Source organism: Capra hircus, chromosome 18, assembly GCF_001704415.2.
Source record: "Capra hircus breed San Clemente chromosome 18, ASM170441v1, whole genome shotgun sequence".
Lineage (NCBI taxonomy): Eukaryota > Metazoa > Chordata > Mammalia > Artiodactyla > Bovidae > Capra > Capra hircus.
Window position 1 is genome coordinate 22536299 of NC_030825.1, and position 14353 is coordinate 22550651.

The 14353-nt window shown below is 45.6% G+C and overlaps 1 pseudogene; it reads left to right on the top strand.

The window, feature by feature from the left end:
- Positions 8582-9453, top strand: LOC102180147 (annotated as a pseudogene).

A 14353-nucleotide genomic window follows, 5' to 3' on the forward strand; every position in this document is an offset into this window, starting at 1 on the left:
CCAGGAAAGAATAGTGGAGTGGGTTGCCATGCCCTCCTCCAGGGGACCTTCCTGACACAGGGATGGAACCCTCATCTCTTGCATGTCCTACCTTGGCAGGCAAGTTCTTTACCACTAGCGCCACCTGGGTGGAGAAGGCAATGGCACCCCACTCCAGTACTCTTGCCTGGAAAATCCCATGGACCGAGGAGCCTGGTAGGCTGCAGTCCATGGGGTCGAGAAGAGTCGGACACGACTGAGTGACTTCACTTTCACTTTTCACTTTCATGCATTGGGGAAGGAAATGGCAACCTACTCCGTTGTTCTTGCCTGGAGAGTCCCAGGGACGCCAGAGCCTGGTGGGCTGCCGTCTATGGGATCGCAGAATCGGACACGACTGAAGCGACTTAGCAGCAGCAGCAGCAGCAGTGCCACCTGGGAAGCTCATTATCTGTTACAGCAGGTGGCAGCTGCCCAAGAGAAGCCACTGCTGCAACTAGAGAAAACCTCCAGCAGCAAAGACAAATAAATTAACTTAAAAATTGTTAATAAATAGAAAAAAAAATAGATAATCAATAAGGACCTACTGTATAGCACAGGGAATATTCTGTAATAACCTATAGGGGAAAAGAATCTGAAAAAGAATGGAGCTATATATATATATTCACTGCACATACATCTTGCTGTAGACCTGAAACTAATACATCATAAATCAACTATACTCCAATATAAAATAAAAATTAAAAATAATACTAAAAGCAAATATAAATCTCTTGAAATATAAATATGTTCTACCTAGATGTCTCCTCAAATGTTGCAGTGGTGGGGAGGAGAAGATAGGAAAGAACTGAGGTTTTCCATATGCTACAAATAAATATAAAGACAGTGCAATCAAGTCAGAGGGATTATGATTGGTTTATTACATTAGAGTTCCTTAAAAGAGTTTCATTGCCTTTTTAAAAAACCATCCAGTCATTTTAAAAAATCCTTGTGAATACAGTTTCCAACATCATTATCAAGGATTCATGACAGGGCTTCATTTTTAATGACACTGTTATAAACAGGCCCCATGATGGTTCTGTTGAGTTGGGAGATTGTCTTGCAAGCCAAAGACTGAAGGAGTCTGGGCTTCCATGGCGGCTCTGTGCAAAGACTACTAAGCTGCTAAGTCACTTCAGTAGTGTCCAACTCTGTGTGACCCCATAGACAGCAGCCCACCAGGCTCCTCCATCCCTGGGATTCTCCAGGCAAGAGTACTGGACTGGGTTGCCATTTCCTTCTCCAAAGGAAAGACTAATCAGAAGTTAATTTGTGCTGAGTAATTGAAGAACTTTGGTTTTGCAGTGTGATGCTGACAGGACTTTCCAAAAGGGGCTACAATACCAATCGGCCTCTAAAATGTGTTTTCTCTTTTAAATCTGAAAAATAAGGAAAACAACTGAAGTGTCAGATAGTCCTTATACATCCAACGGGAAGACATGGTACTTATATATGCAATTCAAATTGGAAGGGAAAGATTGTGCCTCAGGCCAACTGAAAGGAAAATGCTGGTTTTCTAATTTGTAGTAAATGGAGATGAGCTCTCAGCTGGCTTGGCCAGAGTCCCCAGGGACCTGGTAGCCCGCGAAAGATCCTGAGATGCAAAAACGGTGCGTTTGGGCCAATATTGCCGCCCTCTCTTCTGCCTACCACACACCCACTGTAGAGAAAAATACAAGAAATCCAGACCCCCCACCGCCTCCCGGGTATGGAAAATACGCATTGTGCTCTAGAAATAAATGCATAATGCGAGTGCTTACTTCACTTCAGTGGAGTCTGACTCTTTACAACCCTATGGATTGTAGCCTGCCAGGCTCCTCTGTCCATGGGATTCTCCAGGCAAGAATACTGGAGTGGGTTGCCATTTCCTTCTTCATCAGGTCTTACTGATCTAGGAACTGAACCCACATCTCTTGCACCTCCTGCATTGGCAGGTGGATTCTTTTCCACTAGCACCACCTAGGAAGGTTGCAAGTGCTTACACCTCAATGCAATTCCACAAACATTCACTGAGTGCTTACCTGGTCCCTGGTACCATTCCCGATGTTGTTGGGATACAGAGATGAATAAGGCATAACATTTACTGGAATAGAAGGGACACAGGGAAATAGAAAACAAAGCAGACAATAGAAGTGCTAGAAGGGTTTGATGAGACATCAATTATTTAAACCCACCCAGCATCCCCTCTTCTGGGGACAAGCACCTTAATTTAAGCAAATTGTCCTTCCGGTCAAGTGAGGCTGACCTCTGATTCGCCTGACTTGGTTTCCTGCCTCCGTTGATGGGCACACTGACAGACACGACCAGCATATTCCACTTCCCTGGCCCTAGCAGTCAGTGCAGATGGACATTTGACCTAAGTCAGGCCAATCAAGCTCAAGTCTGGAACTTTAGCTGGAACTGTTGAGAAAGGTTCTGAGCTTTCCCTGGGCCTGCTCAGCCAGTGGCTGCAAGTCCAGAGCCACTGGTGGTCATGTTGCCCCTGAAGATGAAGGCAGGGGAGCAGAGAGCTGAGAGATGGACAGTCACCTGATGGGTGCGGTGGAACCTCTGCACCCATCTGTGTCTGAGGCCTTCTCGCCCTGGACCTTTCGGGAACTGAGCCACTTCCAACTGTTAAGGGTCCTGTTTGTTACCAGTGCACTGTGGTTAGATCAGGGCATACCTTTAGGAACTGGGGTGGCGTATGCGCAGGCTGAAGGGCAGTACGTGGCACTCCACATGGCTTTCTCGTCCTCGATTCCATTCTAAGCCCAGTGCCTGCAGCAGTTCCTTGGAAGGACTTGGCCTTGGTTTGTGTCACATGACCCTGAGTGCTGGTCACTCGCCCCATTTACTCTTTTTGTTTTTTGTTCATCTGTGCAGGTTCTTAGCTGTGGCACTCAGAGCTTCGATCTTCATTGCAGCATGCTGGATTTTTAGCAGTGGCACGTGGGATCTAGCTCCCTGACCAGGGATCAAACTCAAGCCCCTTGCATTGGGCGTGCAGAGTCTTAGCCGCTGAACCAGCAGGGAAGTCTGGTCCCCTTTAACTCTTAGACCTCCTGGTATCCCAGGGAACTGACCTAAGCAAATTATGGCAGTCATGTTCCTTAGCAACAGGTTTCTGGTAAGAGTCTCATGAGAAACCCCAACAAAAGATTGGATGGTGGGAGAAGGGAAGAAGCTAAAATGTTTATACCACTCTTCACTTCGGACTCTAAAACCTGGCTTGCTGCAGTCCATAGGGTCACATAGGATAGGATACTGAACAACAGCGAACAAAATTCCCTGTGGCACCAGATTTCTCTGCCATGGCTCCAGCTCCTGCCAGGTGGCCCTTGCTCCTGGGCACCAGTAATACTTCCTACCTTCTTTGTCCCTCCAGCCCTAAGAGCAGAAGCAACTTCCTGCCCTTGCTAAATCTGAGTGGCTGTACCATCCCTTATCAACACTTTCAGCCCTTCCAACATTTTTCTATTTGGTTCTGTATGTTAATTATCCTCTATTGAATTATCTGGCATAGATTCTGTTCCCATTATCTATTGCTATGTAACAAACCTAAACTTACTGGTTTTAAACAACAGCAATCTTTTTAATATCCCTTGTGTCTTCTGTGGGTCAGAATGAGGGCAATGGAAAAATAAGATCACCTGCCATAAAAGAAGGCACCCTAAAACCAAATGCAAGATAATATTATTAAATTCTAGCAAGATAACATTGATTGCTGAAGGCTCTTAGCCTAAGCCCAATCCTCTCTTTGTTGAAATAGGAAATTAGCAAGTCTTAGGTGTAAAAGACAAGCACCAAACTGAGATCCTCAAAAGGGCTGAAAGGGAATTTCCTTCTCGTGATAGAAATCGATGGGGGATATCTTAAATGTCTGTACTATGGAAGATCATCTCTCCTGCCATCTAAATATCAGCTTGTGCACCACAGAGGTGCACATCCCAGATTTGGGGGAGCAGTTGGGGTCAGCACAGGGTTCCTGGCAGAGAACAGAAGTCCAATTAAGCTGGCTGGAATGACAAGGGCTTTGTTTTAAGAAAGAAGAACCAAAGCCTCCACCACATCCATTTCCAGAAGGCTGCTCTGCTCTGCCTGCAAGTAGCCCATCCCAACTGCTTATCCTTGGCATCCAAATAGCCTGCTAGGTCCAATAATACCTACTAGAGGTCCATTCACTTAATTCTAAAAGTGAGGAAATAAGATCCTATTGGCTCATCTTAGGTGAGGAATCCAGCTCTGACTCAACCAGTCATAGTCTGGGTGTCTTGGTGTGTAGGCTCCCAGAAGACATTGAGCCCAAGCCTTGGAGGGCTCAGACAAGCTGAGGAGAGCCTGAGATGATGCAGTTGCCATGGGTCTGTGACTGATGATCATTGAAGTTTCAGGCCCCTGCCTAGATGCCGCTTGTATCCTCCAGCCAGTTGTTGATATGGCTATAGTTTTGCATAGCTCCAGGGGATCTCTCCAATCTAGGAATTGAACCCAGGTCTCCTACATTGTATAACATTGCTCACTTCTGGGTAAACATACCAACAGAAATACACATGCAGTTCTCTGCAACTACTCAAAAGTTACTTTTAAGTGAACTTGTTTTCATTTGTTTTACGTCCCTCTACATCAGGTTGTTCTTATAGTCTCATGTTCTTAAATTCCCAGAAGCAAAAAGTGATAATGACTTGCACTGTGTCCTGTACTGACTTGTCAAGTTGTTCAGTATTAGGCTCACAACCTGGGATGCTACAGGGAAGTAATTAGAATGATTTTAACTCACCTTTCTGCTCTCTGTTATTAATGATGTTTAAACAACTAAGATGACGGTTCCTTTCTCCTAACCCCCAAATACCTGTTTATGTTTTCCTAACAGTTACACCATCTTGTCCTTTTCAAAATGATGGCAACATATCATTATATCTTTATCCCTTCCCCTATGATTAGTTGGGAAATTGATCTCCAGGCTGCAACCCTAATATCAGCTCGTGTGAGAGCCTAGATCAAAGACCACAAATAGGTTTTATTTTACATGCCAACTCTAATTAGTGGTGGAGGCTATATGGAGAATTGTGCTGAAAAAGATTGTGAGGTTCTATCCAAGTTGAGCCAGAAGCTGTGCTAGGATCAACTGATGATGTCTATCAGATGCTTTTGAACTGTGGTGTTGGAGAAGGCTCTTGAGAGTCCCTTGGACTGCAAGGAAACCCAACCAGTCCATTCTGAAGGAGATCAGCCCTGGGTGTTCTTTGGAAGGAATGATGCTAAAGCTGAAACTCCAATACTTTGGCCACCTCATGCGAAGAGTTGACTCATTGGAAAAGACTCTGATGCTGGGAGGGATTGGGGGCAGGAGAAAAGGGGACGACAGAGGATGAGTTGGTTGGATGGCATCACTGACTCGATGTACATGAGTTTGAGTGAACTCCGGGAGTTGGTGATGGACAGGGAGGCCTGGCGTGCTGTGATTCATGGGATTGCAAAGAGTTGGACATGACTGAGCGACTGAACTGAACTGAACCAGAGGCAGAGAAAAAGAACATTGGCATCATTTGTGCATGCTTGCCATCTCAGACCAAGACATGTCACCACAGGTCCAGGTATAACTCCTGGGAGTGTACAAACAACATTTAATTTTAAAGATCTCGTTAGGTCCCCACAATACCTCGATGAAGTAGGTAGGGCTTAAATTATTCTGACCACTTTATAGATTGGGAAAAGGGCAATACCAAGGTTCCTTTGAAAAGAAAAACCATAGAACCAGAATTTCTGTGCATCTGACTCCTCCTGAGAGAGAAGAGATGTGGGGAAAGGCCCAACATGGACGATCCCATGATATCCTGTCATTTTCTTCTGTTCCGTAGTGATCTTGTGAATTCATTAATTATTTAAATATTCCCTCCTATTGCGGATGGATTTTTGCCATATGGTGGAGATCATGGCTAAATCCTCATTCCATCATCCCAAAATGGGAATGAGCACTTTCCTCCCGGTTGACTTGGAAAACTCCCAGGGAAGCAGTCTAACTGGCCCAGCTCGGGTCAGGTGCCCCTCTTAGGTCAATCACTGTCACCAGGATGGTGATGGATGGCTTAACTCTCCCCTACTCTCTTTGACTTCCCTTGTGGCTCAGTTGGTAAAGAATCTGCCTGCAGTGTAAGAGACCTGGGTTTGAGCCCTGGGTTGGAAAACGCCCTGGAGAAGGGAAAGTCTACCCACTCTGGTATTCTGGCCTGGGGTCACAAACAGGAGGACATGACTGAGCCGCTTTCACTTTCACTATCTTTGAGGGCTCTGTCATGAAAAGAGGAAGTGAGCTCGCCAGGATTTGTTGTAAGCCAGGCAGCCACCCCCAAATCTACAGGTAACAGAACCTTTCCTCCCAAACTGCGCATACTCACAGCATGCAGTTTTTCACATACAATGGTAACGAGTTGTCAGACCCTTGAGGCCCCTTCTGGTCCCTGAAGTTAACCCTGTTTACCAAAAATTTGAATTATCAGTGGAAGAGTTCCAAATGGCTGATAATCTGTAGGGTCTGTTTCCTCCCAGTAGCCCTTCAAATCCGATCCAGCTTTATTCTCCTAATCTGCCCCCTTTCAGCCCACCCTGGATCTTCATCTCCATTTTCACTTCCTTCCCCCTTTCTAGCACTCACTAGTCCAACCCCACTGGGAAGATAGGAGGCCATTGCTGTGCAGGGAGACCTGGAAAGAACCACAGGCTATTCATCAACTTTGCACTTCACCAGGGAGTTAAAGGGAAGTGGCTCAGATGGTAAAGATTCTGCCTGCAATGCAGGAAACCGGGGTTCAAATCCTTGGATTGGGAAGATCCCTTGGAGAAGGAAATGGCAATCCACTCCAGTATTCTTGCCTGAAAAGTCCCATGGACAGAGGAGCCTAGGGGGCTGCAGTCCATGGGGTCGCAAAGAGTTGGACGCGTCTGAGTGACTAACACTTGCAGCAAGTTAAAACACTGACACTGAATTACCAATTGTAGAAGTACAGAAATAAGAGTTTTGCTCTCAGAAAAGAGGGTGGTAGGGTCTTTAAAAGAAGGAAAGGAATATTTTTTTAACATGTCATAAACAGTCACTTGAAAACTGCCCCAGAACAAACTGGAAGCCAGGACAATTCCCAGGCATTCACTTGCTAGAGCTGGAAGCCACATGCACACCCACTCTGCATTCTTTCCACATGCATATTTACACACAATATACATAAAGAATGACCTCCTTTCCCGCTCCGCCCTTCCACTGCCTACAATGGTAACATTTACTGGAGATTTTATTACAAAAGCCACAAAATGAAATTCTAATCAATAAGAGTTTGCAGGATGGTGGAAAAAAAAAAAGAATACATTCATAGGTAAAAGATGTTATTATCTCAGTTCAGTAACTATGAAAGAGAAATAGATGAAAAAATCTGGGTTTTATATTAAAAACCGGCACAGCTGTAGAGTTACATAATAAAGTATTGCCTGTATCCATGGAAATGGAGAGTAATTGATGCACCACAAGTTATTTTTATAAACCCAAACAAAAAAATTCCATCAGAAATGTCTTTCCCCGTTTTGGGGGCATTGTATATTTTGTATCTGTACATAATGCACACACTGAGAGTGTGAATGCACTCATTATTGATCAGCCGTGTTGAATAGGGCATGCTGCTTTCCCTGAATATTCAAGATTAGAATCCTGCGGCCTAGCTCCCACTCCTTCTTCAAAGACTTCCTCTGAATAAATCGTGCAGTGCTTTAAAATTCAGGCAGTTCCAACTCAGGGGAATAAAGGAGCCCATTCCTGGGGCTGGAGATGTCGGAGGGAGCGAGTTTGGAAGATGGAGATTCTGCAAAACTCATACTCTTCAATCCCGCGAAGTACCAGCTAGTGGCTCGCCCCTCTCCCCTCCCCCAAAACATCCACACAGCACTGAGCACAGAGCCGGTCCTCCAAAAGAGCCAGGATGCACAGCCCATTGCAGTTTCCCTCATTAAAATACAGATTCCAGGGGACTTCTCTGGTGGTCCAGTGGTTAAGAATCTTCCTTCCAATGCTGTGGACGCGAGTTCCATCCCTCGTCAGAGAACTGAGATGGCACATGCTGTCGGGCAACTGGACAGCCTGTGCCCTCTAGAGCGCATGCTCAGAAATAGAAGGCGCCCCCACATGCAGAAAGCCGGTGTGCCACATCGAAGAGATGGTGTGTTGCAGTGACGACCCAGCACAGACAAAATTTTAAAAATAATAATAGACCCTCCGCTTCCCCCCCTTCCCCTCCCACTTTCTTCTCCCTCCCTTCTCCCCTCCCCCATACCCCCTCCCCCAATTCTCCATCCCCGTCCCTCCTGGTCTCGGAGGACCCCACTGTAGCCCAACCTGTCTCGGCCCGCAACCTTGGCGAAGCCGTCTGTGCCACTCCCCGCCCATGTGGGCCCCTGAGGGCTGCCCACGCCCGTCCCACAGCTCCCCATTCCGCTGGGCTTTCCCCTTGTCGTGGGTGGCTCTGTGAGCCTCCCGCTCCGCCCGCTCCGTGCCCCTCTCTGCAGCCTCCTCTGCCACTCGGGGGCTCCTTTTCCCCTCCCGGTGGCAGGGGGCTGCCCCCAGGGGCCTGGCGGAGCTGGGCCGCGGGGACCCCTGGGCTGGCAGTGCCGGGGTCATCGGGATGATGGGGACTCAGTGTCTGCTGGGGCTGCGCACGTTCGTGGCCTTCGCCGCCAAGCTCTGGAGCTTCTTCATTTACCCTTTGCGGAGGCAGATCCGCACGGTAATTCAGTACAAAACTGTTCGATGTGACATCCTTCCCTTATCTCCTGTGTCCCGGAATCGGCTAAGCCAGGTGAAGAGGAAGATCCTGGTGCTGGACCTGGATGAGACACTTATTCACTACCATCATGATGGGGTCCTGGGGCCCACAGTCTGGCCTGGAACGCCTCCTGACTTCATTCTCAAGGTGGTAATGGACAAACATCCCCTCCGGTTTTTTGTACATAAGAGGCCCCATGTGGATTTCTTCTTGGAAGCAGTGAGCCAGTGGTAGGAGCTGATGGTGTTCACAGCAAGCATGGAGATTTATGGCTGTGCTGTGGCACATGAACTGTATAATAGCAGAAGCGTTCTCAAAGGAGATACTACAGACAGCGCTGCACTTTGGTATTGGGCAGCTACATCAAGGACCTCTCTGTGGTCCACAGTGACCTCTCTAGCATGGTGATCCTGGATAACTCCCCAGGGGCTTACAGGAGCCATCCAGACAATGCCATCCCCATCAAAGCCCAGGGATACCGCCCTTCTCAACCAGATTCCAATGCTGGATGCCCTCAGGTTCACCGCTGATGTTCGTTCTGTGCTGAGCCGAAACCTTCACCAACATAGGCTTTGGTGACAGCTGCTCCCCCTCCACCTGAGCTGTGGTGGAGGGGAAGGGGAGGGTGAGCCCTCGGGATGCCGTCTGATGCCCTGTCCAATGGTGAGGACTGCCTGGGCAGGGTCTGCCCCCTTCCCAGCCCTCTCTGCCCTGGGAGCCTTGCACTCCGTACGGAGTCTGGATGGACACAAGGACCAGATTCTGAAGCAGCCTCACTCTAACTCTGTGTTCACACTCCCGGAAATCCCAGACTGGGACATAAGCAGAGACCTAGGAGAGCCGCAGCAGCGTCTGGTGGAGAAACATGCCTGGCCAGAGTGAGACAGACATTCTGTAATCCGGGAGGCTCAAAAGAGAAGCCAAACCAGCTTTGTTGTGATTTGATTTTTTTTAAACGCTTGTACAAAACTGATCTAATTCTTCACTCCAAAGGCTGGGCTGTGGGTGGGAAACTTGGATTTGGGGCCACTGGACTTCCCCCAAACTTGCCCTCTCCCTTACTTTCCCTCTATTTGCCTTTCCTCCTAGATTCCCTCAGATCTGTAACCAGCTTTCTCTCTCTTTTTTCCTTTCCTCTCTTTTAAACCATGCATTATAACTTTGAAACCAAATAATAATAATAAATTTTAATTTTAAAAAATTTGAATACAGATTCCAGGACTCCCCCTTTAACCCATGGATTGGATTCTTCAGAGGAGAATCCAAAAATCTATAAAATCTGTATGCCTCCCCAAGGTAACTTGTCAGGCAAATTGGAGAAATATAAATACAAGACTGGTTTCCCAGGTGTGTGAGACATGCAGCTGAACCGAGCTCTGAGCTCAGCGGGGGTCCTTGCTCTCAGTTTACTCCACTGCTGTCTTCCCCTTGAAATTCTCCATAATTTTTAGAAATCCCACCTTATCCTTGAAGCCAATCACAATCCCCCTTCTATGCAAGGATGTGCTAGACTTCAACCCAGGCCCCTTATTAACATGCACTTGTTCTGACTTCATCGTGAGCTCCCTTTTCCTGTGTGTTTAATGAACTTTCAAGTCATCTGCAAGCTCCTTGCGATTGTAGGCTTTGCCGAAGTCGATCTCTTTTCATGGTCTCAGCACACCCATGCCCACAGTCACCAGATTGGAAGTGTAGAGATCCCCACACCCACCGGGCAATTCCAGAATTATCCCATTGTCCTGTCTCTACTTCCAGAATATCCAGACTCAGCTTCTCACATCCTCGCTGGACCTCCTCTTATACTGACTTTTCTTGACCCACATCTTCCTTGACTTTAAACTTTTGTCCCTTGTACATCACACGAACAAAACAGAGTGGCCACAGCCAGGCTCTCTGAGTATTCTTCTCTCTTCCTATCAGAAGAACACTATCAGACAGCATGAACTAGCTCTTAGTCACATGGAGTGCCCCTCAGTCCCTGGCAAAGTGCCTTGTGCATTGTAGGGTCCCCAAACTGCTATCAGAGTGTTAATTCCAATGTGTTCAATGTCAGAGAATTAACATAAAGAAAGAAGGCAGTATGGAGAGTGTTCTTCACAGTAAAATTGGAAATGCTTTCTTTGTGTAGACGTTGCCTCTCTGACAAGGGTCTATTTATGCTTGGAAAATTAGGACATGGTCTACCCTGGTCTCTTCATGCATATTGTGAAATAGCATTATTGAGAGAGAGAGAGAGATGGAGTTCAGAGTGTGCTCCAGTCTACAAAGGAAGAAATTCCAGCTCATCATAAAGTATGAGTGTGGAATTGTTGTTGTTGTTATTTCCGCTAAATAGAAGCTCCCAAATTCTAGATGAGCAAACATTTCCTGGAAAACCAGCACTCAACAAAACAAAACAAAACAAAACCCTGATTGGTTGTGTTGGTCAATTTCTATGGAGTAAATATCCCCACTACAGCCAATTTCAAGCTACCCTGGGTTTTACAATTGACTTGCAGAATTTCCAACGCTTGCATAAATCAGGACAAGCCAGTTCCAGCACCCCATTTTGCAAACCACTGTCCCTGGTGCTGTGAAAAATACAAGCCCCTTTCCCTGACCTCAGTAAGCCTATAATCTAGTGGAGACACAGACACACTCTCTTTGATAAATTGCTTTATTTTTCCTAGAGAAATATGCATCAGCCTTGGTACTGAATATTTACTGATATTTGGAGCACATCAGGGTATATGCAATGAGTTTCCCAAAGATTTGATTCTCAGAGATTGATAGGCTGCCAATTTGTAACAATGCAGCTATAATATTATCTGCTTTAAATGTTCTACCTTATTACATTCTCAAAACCCTCATTCTAATAGAGTTCTTGGGTAATTGTTTTTCAACATGAAGGCATTTGTGCTAGACACAACTAGTCTTTCAAGACATTTAAAGACCATTAGCAAAAAAATAAGTTCCCACTCCAACAGAAATTCTTTTGATGGAACAAGATAAATTCCTCTATTTGCTCTCAGATTTTGCATTATTTATGAACAAATCACATGGGGAGGGGGCAGCAAATAGAGATGAAAGCATGTTTCAGGAACACACGCTGATGTTATGTACCACACATACTGAAAATACTCTGCTGTTCTTTAGTCAGACGTGTAAAATGACATCTGTGATAACACAGCTCACTCAGTACTGAAACTAGTAAAGAACCTGCAGAGATTTCTGTCCCCATAATGGGTGAAATCTTTAGGATTTTGGTTTGTCTTGCAAGCAAATTCTAGGAGAAAAACCAAGACTTAAAGTCAGAATGAGAAGAGGTTTCCTTTAGCAAGTATCCTTAACAGCAAGCTGTTCTTTGATGACAAGTCCTATAAAGGCAGAGGTCCCCAACCTCTGGGGTCTAATTCCTGATGACCTGAGGTGGACCTGATGTAATAATAATAGAAATAAAGTGCACAATAAATGTGATGCACTCAACTCATCCCGAAACCATCTACTACCACCACCACCCACACCGACTGTGGAAAAATAGTTGCTGTTGTTTGGTCACTAAGCTGTGTCCAACTCTGTGACCCCATGAACTTTAGCATACCAGGCTTCCCCATCCTTCACTGTCTCCCAGAGTTGGCTTAAACTCATGTCCACTGAGTCAGACAGAGGTTCATAACATTGTACAAGAGATGGTGACCAAAACCATCCCAGAGAGAAAGAAATGCAAGCAGGTAAAATGGTTGTCTGAGGAGGCCTTACAAATAGCTAAGAAAAGAAGAGGAGCAAAAGGCAAAGGAGAAAGGTAGAGATATACCCAACTGAACACAGAGTTTCAGAGAATAGAAAGGAGAGATAAGAGAGCCTTCTTAAATGAACAGTGCAAAAAAATAGAGGAAGACATTAGAATGGGGAAGACTAGGGATCTCTTCAAGAAAATTGGAGATACCAAGGGAAAAATTCATGCAAAGATGGGCACAATAAAGGACAGAAACCTTTATTTCTGTCCTTTTTTTATTAGGTCCTTCCTAAAAGGACCTAAAAGAAGCCAAATAGATTAAGAGGTGGCAAAAATATATGGAAGAACTGTACAAAAAAGTCTTAATGACCCAGATAACCATGCTGTAGTAGTTACTCACCTGGAGCCAGACATCCTGGAGTGTGAAGTCAAGGGGGCCTTGGGAAACATTACTAGGAACAAAGCTAGTGGAGGTGATGGAATTCCAACTGAGCTATTGAAAATCCTAAAAGATGATGCTGTTAAAGTGGAAAAATTATCTTCTGCAAAACCAGTCCCTGGAGCCAAAAATGTTGGGGACGACTGCATAAGGATTCAAGGTCTAAACAATGAAAGTGAAGGAATGCCACATTCAGTGGAGCTCATTTTGAATTTGGCTACTAGTTTTCTTCTTTCAAACTATGATCATTTTTTTTCTTTCCTGTTGTGGCCACCAATCTCTCCGTCCCCCCCCCGCCTCTCTCTCTCAGCTTCTGCATCTCTTACCAACTGGGAATGCATTCTTCTGTGACCCTAAAACTTCCATAACTTCTATCTATCTCCATCCGAGACAGGCCTCCCACAGCCTTTATTACCAGCCTGGGAAAGCAAACAAGTCCATGAGGCTTTGTTGCCACACATCCATGCACGGATTCAAGTTCCTTGTCCATCTTCCCTCCATCTCCTGCATTCTGCTAACTGACTCCATTGAGTAAGTTTCTCAGCCTTCTGAAGGAGTTTTCCCATCTCTCAAATGGGTACACTGTACCCATTCATAATACATGTTTGTAATTATCCAGCTCAAATATCTTGCCAGCCACAGGGAATCTCTCCCACATCTTGTTTTTCAATAGACTCCACTAGGTGAGTACTTCATCATCCTCACCAAACTGAGCCTACTTGAGGCAGCCTCCATTCATATTCATTCATCACAGTCACCTTTGAGTGCTGACCAATGCTGGAACAACACAACAGTGCCTTGTATGCTGGAACATCCTTAAGGAGACGTAGCATGTCTGTCTTTCTCACTGCTCTATGGTTCCGTATAGTGCTAACAAAAGCAACACCTACAAGAAGTATTTGTTAGATGAAGAACAAGCGCCAAAGTAATAGCTTAATTAATACAGTTTGTAAGAAATGATGCATAAATCAATGGTGACCCATTGCAAGTTCTTGAAAGTTCTTGTGCATGATTGTATGCCTGGTGTTTAGTATGATCATGCTCAGTAAATGATTAGCAAGTAAATTAATCAGTGGATGAGCCAGAAGCCTTGTATCTCCTATTGCTCTAAGGAAGGCAACTTGAACTGCCAAATTACCTCTGGAGTGTGTGAGTTCAGTTCAGTTTAGTTCAGTCACTCAGTCATGTCTGTCTCTTTGCAACCTCATGGCCTGCAGCACACCAGGCCTCCCTGTCCATCACCAAATCCTGGAGTTTACTAAACTCATGTCCATTGAGTCAGTGACACCATCCAACCATCTCATCCTCTGTTGTCCCCTCCTCCTCCTGCCTTCAATCTTTCTCACATCAGGGTCTTTTCAAATGAATCAGTTCTTCACATCAGGTAGGCCAAAGAAG